The sequence below is a fragment of the Ovis canadensis genome, chromosome 11 (assembly GCF_042477335.2).
Source record: "Ovis canadensis isolate MfBH-ARS-UI-01 breed Bighorn chromosome 11, ARS-UI_OviCan_v2, whole genome shotgun sequence".
NCBI classification, from domain to species: domain Eukaryota; kingdom Metazoa; phylum Chordata; class Mammalia; order Artiodactyla; family Bovidae; genus Ovis; species Ovis canadensis.
The window spans coordinates 18,110,091-18,134,195 of record NC_091255.1 but is presented as its reverse complement, the minus strand read 5'-3'; the positions used below and the strand labels follow the sequence as shown (position 1 = coordinate 18,134,195).

At 37.9% G+C, this 24,105-nt stretch overlaps 1 protein-coding gene and 1 non-coding gene across 2 annotated transcripts in view; one reads left to right on the top strand and one right to left on the bottom strand.

Annotated features, from left to right (window-relative positions):
• The window catches only part of PPM1E (protein phosphatase, Mg2+/Mn2+ dependent 1E), a 223,597-nt gene that overhangs the window by 177,097 nt on the left and 22,395 nt on the right, over positions 1–24,105 (bottom strand). The gene's annotated exons all lie outside the window — the stretch shown is intronic.
• On the top strand, positions 4,761–4,833 carry TRNAC-GCA (transfer RNA cysteine (anticodon GCA)). The gene has a single exon. It is a non-coding gene; the product is annotated as a tRNA-Cys (tRNA).

Genomic DNA, 24,105 nt, shown 5'->3' with positions numbered 1-24,105 from the left:
CATTTTCTTATCACTATTTAATTAAGTTTAAAAATTAGTAACAAAGCATAACTGTGATTAAAAAATAACAGGAAAGCAACCAACCAATAGGAAAAATTCTTCTTTATAGAACAATTCTGCTATTAGATGCAAAAGTAATGACAGAATTAGACAGTCACCATTTTCAATAATTAATTATATGAATGTAGGCAATTACCATCAATAGCAGCTAAAACCATGAGTTGAAAGGCTGACAACAAACAAAACTCTGGAACAAACTTAACACACACACACACACATACAAAAACAGACATCTGCCTCCTGCTGTAATGCAATATATTAATAAAATATACAGCATCACCTATGAATTGTTCTTGACAAAGATTCAAGCCTAAGTCTGATCAAGCTTCTAGATCTGCACTGTCCAATCTAGTAGCTACTGAGCACCTGAAATTTCCCACTCTGAATTGAGATATGCTGTACATGTGTACTACATAACAGATTTTGAAAACTAAGAATGTAAAATATAATTATTTATATTGAATATTTTAAAATGATAATATCTTTATACCCTCGGCTGACTAAAATGAGTCAAAATTAATTTCATCTTTTTCTTTTTTAATGCAGGTACTAGAAAATTTTAATTATGTGGCCTGCATTGTGGTTCATATTATACATCTACTGGACAGGATGTGCTGCTCCAGAACCACCTACCGTTTTATAAAAAATTTTTTTACAGATTACCAACAAATGATTAATTTCTCTAACCAACAGGTGGCAAGAAAAAAATATAGGGACAGGAAATCATCACCGATTAAGTTAGTTTTAAGAGACATCAAACGAATGCAACATATAGACTGCTCTTGTATAGTGCTTTGAAAATTGACTGAATATTGTAGTTGTTGTTGCTGCTCAGTTGCTAAGTCATGTCTGATTCTTTGTGACTCTACGGACGGCAGCACACCAGGTTTCTCTGTCCTTCACTGTCTCCCAGAGTTCATTCAAATTCAAGACCACTGAGTTGGTGATCCTACTAACCATCTCATCCTATGCCACCCCCTTCTCTTTTTGCCTTCCATCTTTTCCAGCATCAGGGACTTTTCCAATGAGTCAGCTCTTTGCATTAGGGGCCAAAGTACTGGAGCTTCAGCTTCAGCATCAGTCCTTCAATAAATACTCAGGATTGATTTGCTTTTGGACTAACTGGTTTGATCTCCTTGCTGTCCAAGGGACTCTCAAGAGTCTTCTCCAGCACCAGAGTTCAAAAGTATGAGTTCTTCAGCGCTCAGCCTTCTTTATGATCCAACTCTCACATCCAAATATGACTATTGGAAAAACCACAGCTTTGACCATACAGACCTTTGTCAGCAAATTGATGTCTCTGCTTTTTTAATATGCTGTCTAGGTTGGTCATAATTTTTCTTCCAAGGAGCAAGCATCCTTTAATTTCATGGCTGCCATCACCATCGGCTCCAAAGGAGCCCAAGAAAAGAAAGTCTGTCACTGCTTCTACTTTTCCCCTATTTGCCATGAAGTGATGGGACTGGATGCCATGATCTTAGTTTTTCGAATGTGAGTTTTAAGCCAGCTTTCCACTTTCCTTTTTCCACTGTTTCCCCATCTATTTGCCATGAAGTAATGGAACCAGATGCCATGATCTTCGTTTTCTGAATGTTGAGCTTTAAGCCAACTTTTTCACTCTCCTCTCTCATTTTCATCAAGAGGCTCTTTAGTTCTTCACTTTCTGCCATGAGGGTGGTGTTATCTGCATATCTGAGGTTGTTGATATTTCTCCTGGCAATCTTGACTCCAGCTTGTGATTCATTCAGCCCGGCATTTCACATGATGTATTCTGCATATAAGTTAAATAAGCAGGGTGACAATATATAGCCTTATCATACTCCTTTCCCAATTTTGAACCAGTCAATTGTTCTGTGTCCAGTTCTAACTGTTGCTTCCAGTGCCATTTTTGTGAGAACTCTTCACTATGACCCATTCATCTTGGGTGGCCCTGCACAGTCTGACTCACAGCTTCACTGAGTTATACAAGTCCCTTTGCCACGCACGATAAACTATGATCCATGAAAGGATGACTGAATATGAGATGATACTAAAGAATTATTGTTAATCTCTTTAGGTGTGATAGTCATATCATAGTTAAGTTTTAAAAAAGAGTCCTTATACCTTGAAGAGACACACATATTTACAAACTTATGAAAGAAATGAAATTATGACTGAAATAGGTTTCAAAACAATCCAGGGAGACGTTAGATAGAATCTGGAGGAATCAGAAAATAAAATTCATTAAATTTGCTGTTTTGGAGTCACTGTTCTATTCTTTTGACTTTGCATATTTATTTTTAAACGTCCATAATAAAATGATTTTTTGGTGTGTGTGTTTACCAGATTAGTAGTTTCCTAGAGCCAGGGGTGGTTAGAAAGAATGCCATTGGGCACAAGGTTTCTTTTTGGGATGATGAAAATGTTCTAAAACTAGATTGTGATGATGGCTGCACAACTCTGAAAATATCCACAGTGAACTGTACTGTACACTTAAAATGGGTGAATTTTATGGTGTAAATTGTACCTCTATAAAGTTGCTTTTTAAAAAATTACTTAGTTTTTGGCTGCACTGGGTCTTAGTTGCTACGTGTGGGCTTTGTCTAGTTGTTGCAAGAGAGCAATACTCTTTGTTGCAGTGCACAGGCTTCTCATTGGGGTGGCTTCTCTTGTTGCCAAACATGGGCTTTAGGGCACATGGGCTCAGTTGCAGGTCATGTGCTCTAGAGAGCAGGTTTATTAGTTGTGGTGTGAGGACTCAGCTGCTCTGTAGCATGTAGGATCTTCCCAGACCAGGGATTGAACCTGTGTCCCCTGCATTTGCAGAGAGATTGTTAACCACTGGACCACCAGGGAAAGTCCCAAAGTTGTTTTTTAACTTGACATTATTCTCTCTCTCTCCCCAACACACACACCCCTCTAGGAATTAATCTAACAAAAGAATATAAGATCTTTATAAAGAAAATTATAAAATTTGATTGAAAGGCACTAAAGAAGACCTAAATAAATGGAGAAATATATTATCTTCATGAAAATTATTTTCAAAATGACCCACAAATTCAAAGTAATTAAATGTAAGTTCAATAACAATTCAGCAGGACTTCTCATAAGATTTGCAAGGTGATCCTTAAGTCTATATGGAAAAACAAAGGACCATGAATAGCCAAAATACTCCTAAAGAATATTTCTGAAGAAAGTGACCCTACTAGATATTAAGGCTTATTTTAAAACTTCCCTGACGGTCCAGTGGTTAAGAATCCACCTGCCAATGCAGGGGAGGCAGGTTTGGCCCCTGTTCCAGGAAGATTCCATACGCTGAGGAGCAACTAAACCCCTGTGCCCCAACTACTGAGGCCATAGGCCACAACTAATGAAGCCCATGTACCCTAGAGCCAGTGCGCCACACCAGGAGAAGCCACCTCAACGAGAAGCCTAAATACCACAACGAGAGAGTAGCCCCCACAGAAAGAGAGCCTGCACACAGCAATGAAGACCCAGCGCAGTCACAAAGAAATAGATAAGGCTACAGTAATTAGGGCTTCCTCGGTGGCTCAGTGGTAAAGAATCTGCTGGCAATGTAGGAGACTTGCAGGAGACTCTGGTTCATTCCCTGGGTCAGGAAGATGCCCTGGAGTAGGAAATGGCAACCCACTCCAGTACTCTTGCCTGGAAGTCACAAGAACAGAGAAACCTGGTGGGCTACAGTCCATGGTGTCACAAAGAGTCGGACACAACTGAGCAGCTAAACAACACAATTATTAAGTCAGAACAAAATGAGTGCATAAATAAACACATTTAAAGTAACAGAGCCCAGAAACAGGGCCGGGAAAATGTGCAAACCCAGTACAGGTGGTATTGCAGATTACTGGGAACAGGACAGAAAACACATACACAGGTGTATACAAACACACACACACAAATACTAGCAGGGGTAGAGCTGCTAGATCAAAGCACACATATATGTTCATTTCTACCTGCTGCTAAGTCGCTTCAGTCGTGTCTGACTCTGTGTGACTCCACAGACAGCAGCCCACCAGGCTCCCCCATCCCTGGGATTCTCAAGGCAAGAACACTGGAGTGGGTTGCCATTTCCTTCTCCAATGCATGAAAGTGAAGAGTGAAAGTGAAGTAGCTCAGTTGTGTCCGACTCTTAGCAACCCCGTGGACTGCAGCCTACCAGATAATACCAAAATCTTTTTTCAAAAGTGATTGTACTAGTTAACATTCCCACCAGCAACGTACAAAGGTTCTTGTTCTGTACATCTTTGTCGATAATTTGTCTCATTTCTGCAAATCTGGTAAGCATAACAGTTTTGTTTCATTGAATTTACTATGTGCATTTCTTTCATCTCTAATGAGCTGGGCATCTTTTTTCTTGGCAATTTTCTTTCCTCTTTGTGATGTACCTGTTCCTGAAATTTGTCTATTCGTCTATAGAATTTGTCTTTCCTTATTAATTTGTGGAAATTCTTTCCTTTATCAGTTTTATGTGGTACAACTATCTTCTCCCAGTTTATCTTGTCTTTGAAGATTTTTACATTCTTTTTTAAAATTAGGATATAATTCATATACTTTAAAACATATTCATTTAAAGTATACAAGAGTCACTGTTTTAGTATATTCAGGGTTCTACAAACACCACCACTATCTAATTTCAAAACATTTTCTCACCTTTACAGTATTAGCCAAAAAGCCTATTTTTACTTTATATATTAAAGGATTCCCTGGTGGCTCAGATGGTAGAGCGTCTGCCTGCAATGCAGGAGACCCGGGTTCAATCCCTGGGTCAGGAAGATCCTCTAGAGAAGGAAATGGCAACCCACTCCAGTACTCATGCCTGGAAAATTCCATGGATGGAGAAGCCTGGTGGGCTACAGTATATATATAATATATACTTTATATATTAATGACTACTTAAATAGTCCTTATTTAAAACTGAACAACAAAATAGTATATTCTGTTCAATTCAGATGTTTATTTATTGAGTGGCTACTACATGTAAGACAATCAGAAATATACCACAATAATATATAAGATATAGTTCTGACACTCCAGGATTACAGGAGGATCATTAACAATCAAGTACAATCACTAAGACATTTTATTATGGCAAATATCAAAACATATACAAAAATAAAGACAATAACACAGTAAACTCAAATATCCAAATTCAAGAATTATCAAGATCTTCTAACACTGCTACACAATTAGGAGCTACCAGCATTCTCTGTTGGAGAAGGCAATGGCACCCCACTCCAGTACTCTTGCCTGGAAAATCACATGGACGGAGGAGCCTGGGTCTGACACAACTGAGCGACTTCACTTTCACTTTTCACTTTCATGCATTGGAGAAGGAAATGGCAACCCACTCCAGTGTTCTTACCTGGAGAATCCCAGGGATGGGGGAGCCTGGTGGGCTACCATCTATGGGGCTGCACAGAGTTGGACACGACTGAAGTGACTTAGCAGCAGCACCATTCTCTGTGAGATTTGAAGAACTCCACTGAAACGCTTTTATATATTATTCTATTTATTTATTTAAAATTTTTTGGCCATGTGGCATGCAGGATCTTAGTTTCCAGACCAGGGTTTGAACCCATGCCCCTACAGTGGAAGCACGGAGTCTTAACCACTGGATCACCAGGAAGTCTTGAAGTTTTTTTTTTAATGCAACCATGACAAGATACAAAGCAGAAAACATGGATTAATACAATGAGACTACACTGCAGTGGCAACTTTCATATTCCTTCTATCTCATCTCTGTCTCTCAATTCTACATTACAAATCCCCAAAGGCCTAGCCTGACAAAACTGAGCCTTCCTTGAAGGGAGGGAAAATGCAGGAAACTCAATTAGCAAAGGCAGAACTATCCCAGAGGAAGAGAAGAAAGCTACAAACTCTTACACACTGAGTTTCTGCCCATTATATTTTTTTTACCATTTATTGGTTAGATAAGGGATCTAATCATTTTCAAGTAAATCCCTATCTGTCAACAGCTAACGTTTCCCACTTCCCAGCTAACTTTAGCTGTTGTTAGTTTTCAAAAGCTAACTTTTCTATACAGTTTACATTTCTGATCATATTAATTTTCAAAATGATAGTAATAAAGAATGTGGATTTTGGAGTTGATTGGTATCAGTCCCAATTCTGATGCTACAAGCTGTGTGACCATAGCAAGTTATTTTAATTCCTGAAGCCAATTTCAATTCAGTTCAGGTCAGTTGCTCAGTTGTGTCTGACTCTTTGCGACCCCATGAATTGCAGCACGCCAGGCCTCCCTGTCCATCACCAACTCCTGGAGTTCACTCAGACTTGGGTCCATCGAAGCCAGTTTATTCACCCGCAAAACTGAGATACTTGCTACTTACAGAGGGATGTTAAGAAGTTGGATGGGACAGAGTATATAGAGCACAGGATATAAAGTAAGTCTTGTCCATTCCTCTCATGTCCTATCAAGTGGCACTTTCCTTGACAATTTATATAAAAACGCTCCCTGCTTGGATGGATAATTTTGCTTTAACCAGCCATACATACTGACCATATGGTGATGTCCACGTGTAGAGTCTTCTCTTATGTTGTTGGAAGAGGGTGTTTGCTATGACCAGTGTCTCTTGGCAGAACTCTATTATCTATTAGCCTTTGCCCTGCTTCATTCTGTATTCCAAGGCCAAATTTGCCTGTTGCTCCAGGTGTTTCTTGACTTCCTACTTTTGTGTTCCAGTCCCCTATAATGAAAAGGAGATCGTTTTTGGGTGTTAGTTCTAGAAGCTCTTATAGGTCTTCATAGAACCATTCAACTTCAGCTTCTTTAGCACTATTGGTCGGGGCACAGAGTTGGATTACTGTGCTACTGAATGGTTTGCCTTGGAAACAAACAGATTTTTCTGTCATTTTTGAGACTGCATCCAAGTACCGCATTTCAGACTCTATTGTTGACTATGAGGGCTACTCCATTTCTTCTAAGGGATTCTTGCCCACAGTAGTAGATAAAATGGTCATCTGAGTTAAAGTTACACATTCCAGTCTACTTTAGTTCACTGATTCCTAAATGTCGATGTTCACTTTTGCCATCTCCTGTTTGACCACTTCCAATTTACCTTGATTCATGGACCTAACATTCCAGGTTCCTATGCAACACTGCTCTTTACAGCATTGGACTTTACTTCCGTCACCAGTCACATCCACAACTGGGTGTTGTTTTTGCTTTGGCTCTGTCTCTTCATTCTTTCTGGAGATATTTCTCCACTGATCTCCAGTAGCATATTGGGCATCTACCAAGCTGAGGCGTTCATCTTTCAGAGTCCTATATTTTCGTACTTTCATACTGTCCATGGGGTTCTCAAGGCAAGAATACTGAAGTAGTTTGCCATTCCCTTCTCCAGTGGACCACACTTTGTCAGAACTCTCCACCATGACCTGTCCATCTTGGGTGGCCCTATACAGCATGGCTCAAAGTTTCATTGAGTTAGACAAGGCTGTGGTCCATGTGGTTAGATTGGTTAGTTTTCTGTGATTGTGGTTTTCAGTCTGCCTGCCCTCTAATGGAGAAGAGTAAGAGGCTTATGGAAGCTTCCAGATGGGAGAGACTGACTGAGGGGGACACTGGGCCTTGTTCTGATGGGCGGGGCCATGCTCAGTAAATCTTTAATCCAATTCTCTGTTAATGGGTGGGGCTGTGTTCCCTCCCATTGTTGTTTGATCTGAGGCTAAACTGCAGTAAGATAATGAGTGAGTGAGTGAAGTTCTACTCTTTGCCAACCCACGGACTATAGCCTACCAGGCTCCTCCCTCCATTGGATTCTTCAGGCAAGAGTACTGGAATGGGTTGCCATTTCCTTCTCTAGGGGAATCTTCCTGACCCAGGGATCAAACCCAGGTCTCCTGCATTCCAGGCAGACGCTTTAACCTCTAAGCCACCAGGGAAGCCCTGGTAAGATAATGGCAGTCTTCAATAATGGCAACACCACCCGTATAGCAGAAAGCAAAGAACTAAAGAGCCTCCTGATGAAAGTGAAAGAGGAGAGTGAAAAAGTTGGCTTAAAACTCAACATTCAGAAAACTAGGATCACGGCATCCAGTCCCATCACTTCATGGCAAATAGATAGGGAAACAATGGAAACAGACTTTTATTTTCTTGGTCTCCAAAATCACTGCAGATGGTGACTGCAGCCATGAAATTAAAAGACACTTGCTCCTTGGAAGAAAAGCTATGACAAACCTAGACAGCATATTAAAAAGCAGAGACATTACTTTGACAACAAAGGTCTGTCTAGTCAAAGCTATGGTTTGATGCTTTTGAACTGTGGTGTTGGAGAAGACTCTTGAGAGTCCCTTGGTCTGCAAGATCCAACCAGTCAATCCTAAAGGAAATCAGTCCTGAGTGTTCATTGGAAGGACTGATGCTAAAGCTGAAATTCCAATACTTTGGCCACCTGGTGCGAAGAACTGACTCATTAGAAAAGACCCTGATGCTGGAAAAGATTGAAGGAAGGAGAAGAAGGGGACAACAGAGGATAAGATGGTTGAATGGCCTCACCAACTCAATGGAAATGAGTTTGAGTAACCTCTGGGAGCTGGTGATGGACAGTGAAGCATGGCCTGCTGCAGTCCATGGGGTCACAGAGTCGGACACGACTGAGCAACTGAACTGAACATACATATATAAATTACAAAAACATCAACTCTTGAATGCATCATTAAAAACATCACTAGAACTATCTCTACATTTCCTATGTTTCATTAATATAAAGCATGTAAACAAAACTGAGAAGCACGAATTGAGCTAATTTACAAAATTAACACAGCAACTCTTTTATGGTTAGCTTATTGCTAAAAAAGTATGATAAGGGACTTCACAGGTGGCATCATAATAAAGAATCCACCTGCAAATACAGAACATGCAGGAAACGTGGGTTCAATCTCTGGGTCGGGAAGATCCTCTGGAATAGGAAATGGCAACCTACTCCAGTATTCTTGCCTGGAAAATCCCAGGGACAGATGAGCTTGGTGGGCTTCAGTTCATAGGGTCCCAAAGAGGCAAGCATGACAGTGCACATGTACAAATTATGATATATTTTGTTGTTGTTCAGTAGCTAAGTTGTGTCTGACTCTTTTGAGAACCCATGAACTATAGCCTGCCAGCTCCTCTGTCCATGGGATTTTTTCAGGCAAGAATTTTTGAGCTCTAGGGATATAGCAAAATTGAGTCCTATTTATTACACAGTTTAATAAATGTTTTATACCACTTGGCATCATAGAATATCACTAGATTAAATGCATCTGTCTTACAGAAATGGCATTTTTCTTACCTAGAGGACTCCCTGATGAGATTTACTCATGATTAGTGAACAATACTTCTAAACTCCAAAACTTAACACAAGAACTGCTTCTGCCAAAAATTATTACATTGGGTACTTAGGGATTTTGAAACAAAACCATATGAAAAATGGTCTTGATTTAAATAGGCTTTTTCTACTGAAAATGTATCCTATGTGTTTTAAATTCTACCTTTTCTTATGTAAATAATAATTGTGTGTGTGTTAGTCACTTAGTCATGTCCGACTCTTTCAGTCCTATGGAATGAAGCCCACCAGGCTCCTTAGTCCATGAAATTATCCAGCCAAGAACACTGGAGTGGGTTGCCATTCCTTCTCTAGGGGATCTTTCTGACCCAGGGATAGAACCCAGGTCTCCTGACTTGCAGGCAGATTCTTAACCATCTGAGCCATCGGGGAAGCCCCAATAATAATTAATGAGGACTAATTTTCCAAAAGGAAAAAAAAGTTTACATTTTTGTATAGCATTTTCTTTACATACCTGTTAGAAAAGAGGACTTAACAGCAACATTGGTAAATATTTTGTTAATATTACACATATTTAGTATTTTCCTTCAAGAAACTACAATTTTGGATCCTGGTGACTTTTCCATAGATGGGAAGACAAGCCAGTATGAAATAACAAACACAGAAGAAAATGTAGTAGTATAAATACCAAGTATCTGGATGAAATTCATTCATGGAAAATCATAGTCAATATATTATCAGTTCTGACTTCTTAAACTATAAAGTGATTCTTCCTTTATACCTATTCTGTTGCATGTGTAAGACTCAAAAACATACACATTACACAGAAAGTCAGGCACTGTTTACTGAAGAGAATGTAATAACGTTTTTAAAAATATGAATCTTTTTCAATACTTAATTTCATAAGTCTAAAACAACATAATTTGTGAAATATTTCTTTAATGAAAGAGATCATATGAGTCTCATCTCTTGTTTAACAAGTTGAATCTGTTTTCATGAAAAGACTAAATCAAAATCAATATACTACTATATACGAGCAGAACAGTCTGAGTCTCACCCTAAAAAGTTATCAGAACTGCTTTGGATCCATATTTAATCATATACCTTTAGGTTTCCTATTCTTATAGGTGCAATGACTTTACAAAGACACAGGATAACGTATTTGCTTTCTTCATATTAAAAGAAAAATATATTTCCAGATCCTTGATGATCAGAAAATGAGAGTAGTTTGTTTTCTGATTTATAAAACACTGTGCTGCTGCTGCCAAGTCACTTCAGTCGTGTCTGGCTCCGTGTGACCCCATAGATGACATCCCACCAGGCTCCTCTGTCCATGGGATTTTCCAGGCAAGAGTACTGGAGTGGGTTGCCACTGCCTTCTCCACCTAAAACACTACTAGTATGTTAACTTTCCTCCCATTCAGGGCTGTTTCAATGAAATCATGTATTATCACAGAATATCTGGAATAAAATTATATCGGTAAATACAAGCGGATTTGTGTATTTATATGAAAATAATGGCACCATTCAAGAGCAATTCCAAGAACTAATATCTTTTCAAACAATTTTTGAGTATAAAAGAACTATTATACCTGTTCATATTTGGAAATTGTAAAAAAAACAAAAATAGATGGCCTAATGTTTAAAAAATCAAATTTATAACGATAACCCTGTATGCGAGACAGCAAAGAGAGACACAGATGTATAGAACAGTCTTTTGGACTCTGTGGGAGAGGTAGAGGGTGGGATGATTTGGGAGAACAGCACTGAAACATGTATAATATCATATGAGAAACAAATTGCCAGTCTAGGTTCGATGCAGGGTACAGGATGCTTGGGGCTGGTGCACTGGGATGACCCAGAGGGATGGTGTTGGGGGGGAAGTGAGGGGCGGTTCAGGATTGGGAACACGTGTACACCCGTGGCAGATTCATGTTGATGTGTGGCAAAACCAATACAATATTGTAAAATAATAATAACAAATCAAATTTATTATAATAATGAAACAAGTAAATCACAACATGTGAATTCAAAACTATTTTTATGTACTTGAATTACCACCCTCCTTCTCTTACAACCTCTATGTCTTCCAAAGATCTATAAAATATTGATGAACTATATAGAATAATTCACTAAAAGCTGGATTGAATCTAGTTTGAGAGAAATGTTTTGGTGGGAGTAAGAAAATAAAACAGGATGTCAGAGGGAATATCCTTAGTCACTGGTGGGATAACAGCAAAAGCTATAAAACTTAATTACACTCTCAATTAATTAGTATCTTAATTATCAAAAAGAGAAAACAGGGATGAGGCAGCAGTACATTTGAAGAAATAATAACCAAAAATTTCCCAAATTTTGGAAAGACATAAATTTTGCAGGATACAAGATGCTTGGGGCTGGTGCACTGGGATGACCCAGAGGGATGGTATGGGGAGGGAGGTGGGAGGCGGATTCAGGATGGAGAGCACATGTAAGCCCATGGTGGATTCATGTTTATGTATGGCAAAACCAATACAATATTGTAAAGTAAAAAAAAAGAAAAAGAAAAAAAAAGTGTAGTGAACCCTAAATAGGAGAAATACATAGATAACCCTGTCAAGGCACATCATAGTCAACTTGATGAAAATCAAATATGACAAGAAATTCTTAAAACCTGCCAGAAAAAAAGTCACACAATTTATCTGACTGAGAAGACCAAATGATATCCTTTAAAAAAATAAAATAAAATAAAAACTGTTAACCCACAATTAATATCCATTGACAGTATCTTTCAAGAATGACAAAAGAACTAGAAAATGTTTTTCTAGATAAGTGAAAACTAGAAAATCTGTTTCTGCAGCACAAGAAATGCTAAAGGCAGTTCTATGGACTACAGAAAGAAGAAAATTTGGAACTTCAGAACTGAAAATGATAACTATGTGAGCAAATAAAGACAAATTTCTCTTAGTTTCTTTAAATACAAATGATTGCTGAAATCATATTTTAACAATTATGTGTACACAACACACAGAACAACTGTATCATACAGGATGATGAAAGGGGTAAATGAACCTATAAATTGCTCAGTTATTAATATTAGCCTTAAATAAACTACAAAGAGTTAAAGATACACACTGTAATCCACGGATCAAATATTAAGTAACTAATGCAGAGAGATACAGATTTAAAAGCCAATAGATAAGGAAGACTTACACAAGGATATATAGGAGAAGGCGATGGGACCCCCACTCCAGTGCTCTTGCCTGGAGAATCCCAGGGATGGGGGAGCCTGGTGGGCTGCACTCCATGGGGTCGTTAAGAGTCAGACACGACTGAGTAACTTCCCTTTCACTCTTCACTTTCATGCATTGGAGAAGGAAATGGCAACCCACTCCAGTGTTCTTGCCTGGAGAATCCCAGGAATGGGGGAGCCTGGTAGGCTGCCGTCTATGGGGTCGCACACAGTCGAACACGACTGAAGCGACTTAGCAGCAGCAGCAGCAGAGCATGCAAAATTAATCTGTAGTAGAAGAGAGTCATGGTTCCTCAGGGAGATGCAGATGGGGACTGACAGAGAAAAGACATGAAGAAACAGTCTACAATCATGTTGCTGTTGTTCAATTGCCAAGTCACGTCCAATTCTTTGCAACCCCAAGGATGACGGCATGCCAGACTTCCCTGTCCTTCACCATCTCCCAGAGTTTGCCCAAGTACATGCACACTGAATCAGTGATGCCATCCAATCATCTGATCCTCTGTTGCCCTCTTTTCCTTCTGCCCTCAATCTCTGCCTGGTGGCTCAGATGGTAAAGTGTCTGCCTGCAACGCGGGAGACCCGGGTTTGATTCCTGGGTCGGGAAGATCCCCTGGAGAAGGAAATGGCAGTCCACTCCAGCACTCTTGCCTGGAAAATCCCATGGACAGAGGAGCCTGACAGGCTACAGTCCATGGGGTTGCAAAGAGTAGGACACAACTGAGCGACTTCACTTTCACTTTCAATCTTTCCCAGCATCAGGGCCTAGTCCAATGAGTTGGCACCTCGCATCAGGTGGCCAAAGTGTTGGAGCTTCAGCTTCAGCATTAGTCCTTCCAATGAGTTCAGAGTTAATTTCCTTTAGGATGGACTGGTTTGATCTCTTTGCTGTCTAAGGGACTCTCTAAAGTCTTCTCCACCACCACAGTTCAAAAGCATCAATTCTTTGGTGCTCTACCTTCTTTATGGTCCAGCTCTCACATCCATACATGACTACTGGAAAGACCACATCCTTGACTATACAGACCTTTGTCAGCAAGGTGATGTCTTTGCTTTTTACTGGTGTGGTTTGCCATTCCCTCCGCCAATGGATCACATATTGTCAGAACTCGCTCCTATGACCCGTCTGTCTTGGCAGGCCCTACACAGCATGGCTCATAGCTTCACTGAGTTACTCAAGCCCCTTCACCACAAGGCAGTGATCCAATGAAGGGGCTAGAATAACTGTAATGTTCTAATCCGGATATGGGTTTGAGTTATTAGATACATACATTTGTCAAAATTCACCAAAATTCATAAGGTTAAGATTAATAGATTATATTATATGAGAATTTTACTTGAAATAAAGTAAATAAATATTTAACTGTAGTAATGTTTTCTTGTTTCTTAGATATTTAGGAGCAAAATCTGAAACTTTATTATTTTTGAATACTTGATTTTTAACTTTCAAAACAATTTTCATTCACACCACACAGCACATAGGACCTTAGTTTTCTGACAAGGGATTGAACCCACATCACTTGCAGTGAAAGCGTGGAGTTTTAACCACGGTATTGATAGGGAAGTCCTGAAACTTGAATTGCAACCGAAAATAAGATGGACAGAAGGTCATAAATGGATAAAACATGACAAAGGAAATACAGTAAAACATTAATTGTAGAATCAAAAATATGGGTGTTTACTGTTCAATTCTGATCATGGTGTCTGGTCCCATCACTTCATGGGAAATAGATGGGGAAACAGTGGAAACAGTGTCAGACTATTTTTTTGGGCTCCAAAATCACTGCAGATGGTGATTGCAGCCATGAAATCAAAAGACACTTACTCCTTGCAAGGAAACAAAACTCTGAAACTGGACTACTATCTTATACCATACATAGAAGTTAACTCAAAATGGATTAAGATTTGAAGATAAGACCTGAAACCATAAAACTCCTAGAAGAAAACATAAACAGTAAATTCCTTGGCACTGGTCTTGAGGATTTTTCGAATTTGACACTAAAAGCAAGGCAACAAAGCAAAAATAAACAAATGGCACTACATCACACCAAGCCTTCTGCACTGTAACAAAATGAAAAGGCAAACTACTGAATGGGAAAAAAATATTTGCAAATCATGTATCTGACAAGGGGTTCATATTTTAAAACATATAAAGAACTCATACAACACAGAAGCAAAGAACACCAATGTGATTTTTTAAATGGGCAGAGGATCTTAACAGACATTTTCCCAAAGAAGAGGTCAATAGGTACATGAAAAGATGCTCAACATCACTAATCAGGGAGATGCAAATCAAAATTATAATGAAGTATTACATATGTTCAAATACCTATTATCTAGAAGACAATAACAAGTATTGGCAAGGAAGTGAAGGAAAAGGAACTCTTGTACACGGTTGGTAGGAATGTCAGTTGGTATAGTCACTATGGAAGACAGCATGGAGATTCCTCAAAAAAATAAAATGGAACTATCATAAATGAAAACACTACCTCAACAAGATATCTGCACTCCCATGTTCACTGCAGAATGATTTGCAATAGCCAAGACATTATATAGCAACCTAACTGTTCATTAATGGATGCATGGTTAAAGAAAATGTGGTGTGTATTTTATATATATATATATACACACACACACATATATATATATATAATGGAGTACTATTCAGCCATAAAAAGGGAATATTGCCATTTGCAGTAATATCAATGGATCCTGAGGGCATTAGTTAGTGAAATAAGTTAGAGAAAAATATCATATGATCTCACTTTTCTGTGGAATCTAGAAAAATAAAAAGCTGAACTCCTAACAAGAGAAAAGATTTGGTGGTTTCCAGGGGCTGGGGATAAGGGTGGAAGAAAAGGGTGAAAAGAGTCAAAAGGTGCAAACTTTCAGTTAAGTCAGGGTGATGTAATTAATGTGTAGCATGGTGACTGTCCTAGTAACATTTTAAAGTTATTAAGAGAGTAAATCTTAAGAGTTCTCATTGAAAGAAAACAATTGTAATTATATGTGGTAATGAATGTAAACTAAACTTATTGTGATCATTTTGTAATATATATATAAACACCAAATTATATTGGCCTTCTGAAACCGTTACAAGTCAACTCTATCTCAAAGCGCACACACACACACACACACACACAAAAACCTAGCTATTTCAAAATACTGTGCTACATATCGCATAGAACATGAGTGAAATGTCTAACCCAATTTTGAGGGGGTCAGGGTGATGGTGTCAGTGGTCAGGGAAAGGATCTTAAGAATGTCTAACTGAAGACTGAGAAATGAGGTCGCTTGACAAGCTGAGAGCATGGAAGTAGATAAAGTCGAATGCTTGCCGAATGTCTGCAACAGGCAGCAGGGCTCATGTGGGTCGCATCGGAAGGCAGTAGGCTAGGATCACAAGCGCCAGGCACAGGATCACATCTGATAAGTAACCTCAGTCGGGAAAAAATCAGAGTAAGATGACTTCGTTTAGACCGCAGGTAAATGTCAAGTTAAAGAGAAAAACTCTACTGGATCATAGCTAATTCTTCTGATAAAACATCCTACATGTTGAGACAGAGAGGTTAGCTAGTGAATTTTGCAGAGTTCCTGGGATTACCTCAGAGACACATGATGGAAAGAGTGTAAATTTAGCCTACTGCTATAAAAAAAAAAAGAGGTAAGCAGGAAACCCACTAAAAGGCCTGAACTAAGGTGGTTGTAATAAGAATAGAGAATCAGACATTTCAAAGAAATGACAGAATGAAAGTGGCGAATAACTGAATAGAAGTAACGATGGAAAAGAATAAGATAAAGTTTTAGAGTTTTAAGAAATGAGTTTTTCAAAATTCTAACAAGGTGCTATTTAATGAGGAAAGACGCAGAATCTTGACTTGGTTGAACTAAAATGATAAGTGACCATGCTTCCTATGTTCTCTGGAAATAGAAATCTACAACAACAGTTTGTATAAAGTGGCATTCTCATGCTTTAAAGAAAACTGTTATCTCTGAATATGGCAGAGCCATTTTTTTGGACTATTAGCATTTCAAAATTACTGTTTCTTTTCAAGCATCCTTGTATTCTTATAATTCTGATTTACGTCTTCATATTACAGGCTAGAGCAATGAGTTGTAGACAATTATTCAAATACTGAACACATTTAATAATTATACAATTGAAAGAACTACTAACAGTTGAACACTGTTAATTAAATATACATTAATAGGACTCAGATGTCTTGATCAGAAATGCTATTGTGTATATTCTCTCCCAAATACTACAATTTACATATTTAAGATATCAGGAAATTCTGACTTACATTTAAGTATCAAAGATTTCTAATTCATTTTCCACTCTCTTTTTTATTGCTCTGAATCGAGAAACAATTTCAGGGACTTCTCTGCTGGCTCAGCGGTAAAGAATCCACCTGCCAATGCAGGAGACAGGTTCAACTCCTAGTCTAGGAAGATTCCACCTGCTTTGGAGGAACTACGCCTGCGCCACAGCTACTGAGCCTGTGCTCTAGAGCCCTGGAGCAGCAGCTGCTGAAGCCCATGTGCCTAGAGCCTCTGTCTTACACCAAGAGAAGTCACCACAATAAGAAGCCCACATAGCACAACCAGAGAGTACCCCAGTTGATGCAACTAGACAAAGTCCATGTGCAGCAACAAATGTCGAGCACAGTCAGAAATAGATTAATTTTTTAAAAAGCTTTAAAAAAAACAATTTCTGTATTGGTTATGTATGTGTTCTAGACCCTTTGGAATGGCAAACACTACACAAATGGAACAATATAAAATGATTAGTTCATGGGTTCCAAGAACAATGAATCATTAAATCTACAAAGAAAAATCAGTCTTGATTCTTTTTAAATTTTGACCAATAACGCATTCATACTTTGCATTCACACTTAACAAGTCTTGTATATCCACAGAACTTCTGCACAACATACCTAATCTACTAGAGCCAACTCTGTAAGAATGTTGCCAAATATAATTGTTTATGTCCATTCTGGGAATCAGTGGAGTTCTGCAGTCACACAGTCCTAGATGCCACTTTTGCCATTTATTATACAACTTTGGACAAGTTATCAAACTTTGGCTTTATCTAATAGAATTTGTAGGATAATTAAATACAACTACACAAACTATTCAGCACATTGCCTGAGCCACAGTCAGAGACATCAGCCGCTATTGTTTTATTAAAGTGAAAGTGAAGTGAAGTCCCTCAGTCGTGTCCGACTCTTTGAGACCCCATGGACCATAGCCTACCAGGCTCCTCCATCCATACGATTTTCCAGGCAAGAGTACAGGAGTGGGTTGCCATTTCCTTCTCCAGGGGATCTTCCTGACCCAGGGATCAAACCCAGGTCTTCCGTGTTGCAGGCAGAGGCTTTACTATCTGAGCCACCAGGGAAACCCTTATTTAATGAGCCAACAATTACAACACACATAACCCAGGATTCCCCAATTAAAAATTATATAGCTAGTTGGTTTTCAATATATGTTGAAAGAAATCCTTACAGAAGATTATCTAAGGAAATTATCCAACAGTAGGTTAATGGGTTATACACAAAGATTACAATTACACTGTTATTTAAATAATAAAAAATTAGAGTAAACCCAAATATCTAAAATAAGGGACTGATTTATTAAATTATGGATAGCCTACAGATGGAACATTTAGGCAACAACAACAAAAATTTAGAAACCTATCTAGCAATATGTAAAGCATGCATCATTTATATATTAAGTGAAAAAGACTAAACATATTAATATAATTAATATATTATGATTGCAACTATATAAAACATATGTTTATGAGGTGGGGACTAGAAGGGAATACACAAAATAGTGAAGTTCTGCAAGGGTAGTAGAATTATGCATTAATTCTCTCCCATATTGCATAGTTATTATATTTCTTATTAAAAATATAAGTTATACTATTTAAAAATTTGAGTGTTAGACAATTCGATGGAGAAGAGAGTAGTTTTTCAACAAATGGTGCTAGGACAGACAACTGGATTTCCACATGCAAAAGAACAAAGCTGGACCCTTACCCTACCAGACACAAAAAATAACTCAAAATAGATCACAGAACTAAATGTAAGAGTTAAAACTGTAAAATACCTAGAAGAAACATAAGTGTGTTTTTCTGACTGCTCCACCAGTTGGCTGGCCCCACTCCCCGCTTCCTTTCCTCTGAGACATGAGAATATTGAAATTAGGCCAATTAATAACTTTGCAGTAGCCTTCAAAACCCTAAGAATTATGCTAAGTCTAACCTGCCTGTGCTCTATAAATGGAACAACAAAGCCTGATGACTGCACATCTGTTTACAACATGGGTTACTGAATATTTTAAGCTGACTGTTGGGATCTACTGCTTAGAAAAAAAAAAGGTTCCTTTCAAAATATTACTGCTCTTTGACAATGTACCTGGTCACCCAAGAGCTCTGATGGAGATGTACAAGATTAATGTTACTTTCATGCCTGCTAACACACATCTATTCTGCAGCCCACAAATCAAGGAGTAATTCTGACTTCCAAGTCTTAGTATAAGAAATATATTTCTTAAGGCTACAGTTGCTAGAGATAGCGATACCTCTGATAGATCTGAGTAAAGTAAACTGAAAACCTTCTGGAAAGGATTTGTCATTCTCGATGCCATTAAGAACATTTGTGATTCATGGGAAGAGATCAAAATATCAACATTAACAGAACTCTGGAAGAATTTGATTCTAACCCTCATGTATGGAGGTTCAAGACTCTAATGAAGGAAATAACTGCAGATGTAGTGGAAAGAGCAAGAGAACCAGATTAGAAGCAGAGTCTGAAGATGTGACTGAATTACTGTAATCTCACGACAAAACTATAATGGATGAAGAGTTGCTTCTTAAGGATGTGTAAAGAAAGTGGTTTCCTGAAACAAATTAGTCCTGGTGAAGATGTTGTGAAGACTTGTTGAAAAGATAAGTAAAGATTTAGAATATTACATAAACTAGTTGATAAAGTAGTGTCAAGGTTTGAGAAGAATGATTCCACATTTGAAAAAAATTTTCAATTGATATGGTAAACTTCATTGCTGTCTTATTTTTTAAAATTGCCACAGCCACCCCAATCTTCAGCAACCACCAGCTGGTCATTCAGCAGCCATCAACATTAAGGCCAGACCCTCCATAAGCAAAAAGATTAAAAGTCACTGAAGGCTCATATGATGGTTAGCATTTTTTAGCAATAAAGGATTTTAATTAAGGTATGTATATTGTTTTCAGACATAATGCTATTCCTAACGGAGCACAATACAGTATAAATGTAACTTTCATATGCACTTGGAAACCAAAAAATTCATGTGACTTGCTTTACTGAAATAATTGCTTTATTGCAGTGGTCTGGAACCAAACCTGCAGTGTCTCCAAGGTATGCCTGAATGGGGGCTTCCCAGATGGCACAATGGTAAAGAATCTGCTTGCCAGTGTAGGAGACCCAGTTCAATCCCTGGGTCAGGAAGATCCCCTGGAGTAGGAAATGGCAACCTACTCCAGTATTCTTGCCTGGGAAATCCCATGGACAGAGAAGCCTGGAGGGCTCCAGTCCACGAGGTCGCAAAGAGTCGGACACAATTAAGCACATATGCATGGATGCGTGAATGTATGTAAATTGGACTATATAAAAAGTTTCAAACTTTTGTGCTGCAAATGATACCATCAAGAAGGTGAAACACTGACAGAATGAGAGAAAATATTTACAAATCATGTATCTGATGAGAGCGACTTGATATATTAAAAAAAAACTTTTATAAGTCAATAATAAATGACAAAAAACCCAAGCAAAAAAAAGTAAAAGGTTTGAGTAGATATTTATTTAAGGAAGATATTCAAATGGTTAATAACTTATGAAGATGCAAAATCAACACAATCAAAAGTCTTTTGAATTTTAATACCCTCTGTATCACCTTTACCTGGATAGTAAACTAACCTTGTTCAAACACTACACACACAAACTATTGTCTCTCAAAACAGTCTGTTATTTTCTAAGCACTAAAAAATTCTTCCTTTTGGTTGGAAAGTTGTTTTCCTATAATCTTTGGTCCCAGAGCTACTTTATGGTTTAGATTAAGTCTAATCCTTTTTCTATACCAACAAATGTCTGATACTGCTATCACCGGGACTTATGCCAAAGTCCTGAAATGTGGTACCTAAATATGGTGTATTTAGGTATTAGGTAGCCTAACTACTTTCCCTTGTTCAGAAAACCATAATAAAATTCCAGCAGGCAAATCATGCTGCTGATTTATATTAAGTGTGAAAGTGAAAGTCACTTGGCCATTTCTGACTCTTTGAGATCTCTTGGACTATACACTCAATAGAATTCTCCAGGCCAGAATACTGGAGTGGGTAGCCTTTCCCTTCTCCAGCAGATCTTCCCAACCCAGGATGAAACCCAGGTCTCCCACACTGCAGGCGGATTCTTTACCAGCTGAGCCAAGGGAAGCCCAAGAATACTGGAGTGGGTAGCCTATCCCTTTTCTAGTGGATCTTCACGACCCAGGAATCGAACCAGGATCTCCTGTATTACAGGTAGATTCTTTACCAACTGAGCTAACAGGGAAGCCCACTATATTAAGTGTACCAACAGGGAAATTCCCTTTGTCATATATACTCAGTATGCTATTATCCTTTTTCATCAATCCTTCAACTCATTTTTTAACCCAAATGCAGGATTATACAGCTATACTAAATTTCTTATTTAAACTAATCTGCTACAAATCCTTGTTGCTACAGACTTATAAATTATCTTCATTTCTTACATAAAAGTTCATCAAGTTTTGTGTCACTTCTGAATTTGATCAACACGCATCAATGTCCTTATCTGCTGCTGACTTTCATTCTTCCCTTTCCCAATTAATTCCTCAAACTTTACCTTTCTCACCTACAAGTTCTCACAACATTCTCAGATATAACTAATTCAGGTTACAGAACAAGGTCATATTGAGCAGTTAGATACTTCTTTAATTAATTTTACCTATACTGGACTTAAATTCTTCTTTACTAGTTAATTTTTTGTTGTTGTTACAGCATAAAGATTGTTCTCCTTGAGAGAAAATAAGGAAATCAAATAAAAGCTGTTAATATTAAGTAGGCATAAGACTTCCTTGGTGCTCCAGTAGCTAAGAATTCATCTTGCAATGCAGGAAACACCAGTTTGATCCCTGGCCTGGGAAGATTCCACATACCACAGGGCAACTAAATCCAGTACCATAACCACTGAGCCTGCGCTCTGCAGTCCTCAAGCCACAAGAGGAGAAACCATCATAATTAGAAGCCCCTGCACTGCTACTCGAGTAGCCACTGCTCACTACAATGAAAGAAAGCACACACCCAACAATGAAGACCCAGTGTAGCCAAAAAAAAAAAGCTAAAGCCATCACGATTGACATTTAAAATATATATATTAAATTGACATGTATCTTCCTTATTATTATTTCTGACTATATTCAGTTCAGTTGCTCAGTCATGTCTGACTCTTTGTGACTCCATGGATTGCAGCATGCCAGGCTTCCCTGTCCATCACCAACTCTCAGAGCTTACTCAAACTCATGTCCATTGAGTGGGTGATGTCATCCAACCATCTGATCCTCTGTCGTCCCCTTTTCCTCCCTCCTTCAAACTTTCCCAGCATCAGGGTCTTCTCCAATGAGTCAGTTCTTCGCATCAGGTGGCCAAAATATTGGAATTTCAGCTTCAGCAACAGTCCTTCCAATGAATATTCAGGACTGATTTCCTTTAGCATGGACTAGTTGGATTTCCTTGCAGTCCAAGGGACTCTCAAGAGTCTTCTCCAACACCACAGTTCAAAAGCATCAATTCTTTGGAGCTCAGCTTTCTTTACAGTCCAACTCTCACATCCATACATGACTACTGGAAAAACCATAGCTTTGACTAGACAGACCTTTGTTGGTCCTTGAATATAACTGCAAGATTTAAAAATTATCTTTAGCATATTCCCCACATCTGTGATTTCTGGATTTCAGGTTTTCTGACACACTTAAATGTTTATGTCACTTTTATATATTCATCTTCTATAAACATCCTTTTAAAACCTGAGCTAAGATTGTTCCAAGTGGAGTCAAAGTAGTTTTATTTGCTTCTGCCTTTTAAAACGGTTATACTCTGTAACTGTATAACTATACAATTGATCATTTTTGTGTTCTTCCTAACTTATCGAGTCTCATGTCATAACATCATGATTTTACTGTTGTAAAGTTTTCTTCCTACAATCTAGAGTATGTATACACATGGTCACTTCCAGAATTCTCTCCCCCTGTTATAAAAACTATATAATGATAGTGTCATGTTGTCTTCAAAGGTTTCTTTCATTCCTATCCTATTTGCAGACAATTCTTCCTTACTGTCTGCAAATACATACATAGCGGCAGTATCCTTCATTGCATTCTTTTATCTCTTCCATATTATTTTTAGTAAACAATTAACGGTTTTGGGTGATAAAAATGTAAAACATAATCTAAGCAGAAAAAAATTAAATATATCTGTAATCTTTCCATCCAGAGAAAATCATTCCTAATAATTTGGTGTATATCCTTCAAAAATTTTTTCTCATATACATATATAAATATTTTTCCCTTACATTCTGAGAGAGAAAATGTCAGCAAGGCAACATTTGTCAAATACGTACTCTCATGTTTCAAATGAACCTTCCTGATCGTGAAGCCTGCTGAGAAATCTACATTTTTCATTAAATGTTTTTCTATCCAAAAAATATCTACTCTTATACCACCTCCTTATAAAGTTTAGATTCATGCTAAACCAAACATATTTACCATCAATTCAAGCATTTTAACAAAATTAGAACGCCCTTCAGAAACCCACTAATTGGGAGAGACTTCCTTGGTGGTCCAGTGGTTAAGACTCTGACCTTCCAATGCAGAGGGTGGGGATTCGATGCCCTGGTCAAGGAACTAAGATCCCCCATGCCATGCAGTGCAGCCAAAAAAGTTAAAAAGAAATAAATAAAATTTTAAAAAGAAAAAACTTAAAAAATAAATTTTAAAGTCATAAAAAAGAAATCAATCTTCCTAACTGTAAGAGTTATTTAGTAATAATTATATAAACTTTAAACAACCAAATAGTATTAAATACAAAAATTCTCAATGAATAAGCAAAGAAAGCTGTAAGTACAGAGGATAAATATAAGAAAATAAGTGAAAAAGGTCAATTACGTCCTTTAAAATATGGCATAAATCTAAGAATCCATAATTGAAAAAAAACAGCTGATCTAATCAAGGACTAAAAGTTAAATCTGTATATAGAAAAAGATTCCATAATGAAGTTTCAAAGATAATTTATAGACTGGGAGAAGCCATTTGCAATATATAACACTCAAGAGGCTAATAACCATAATATATAAAAATTTCCTACAAATCAGTAATCAAGATAAATATAAAAATCCACAAGGATATAAACAAGCATTTTCTGACACATAAATCACCAATAAGCATATGAAAAGATGCTTACCCAGTACATTCAAA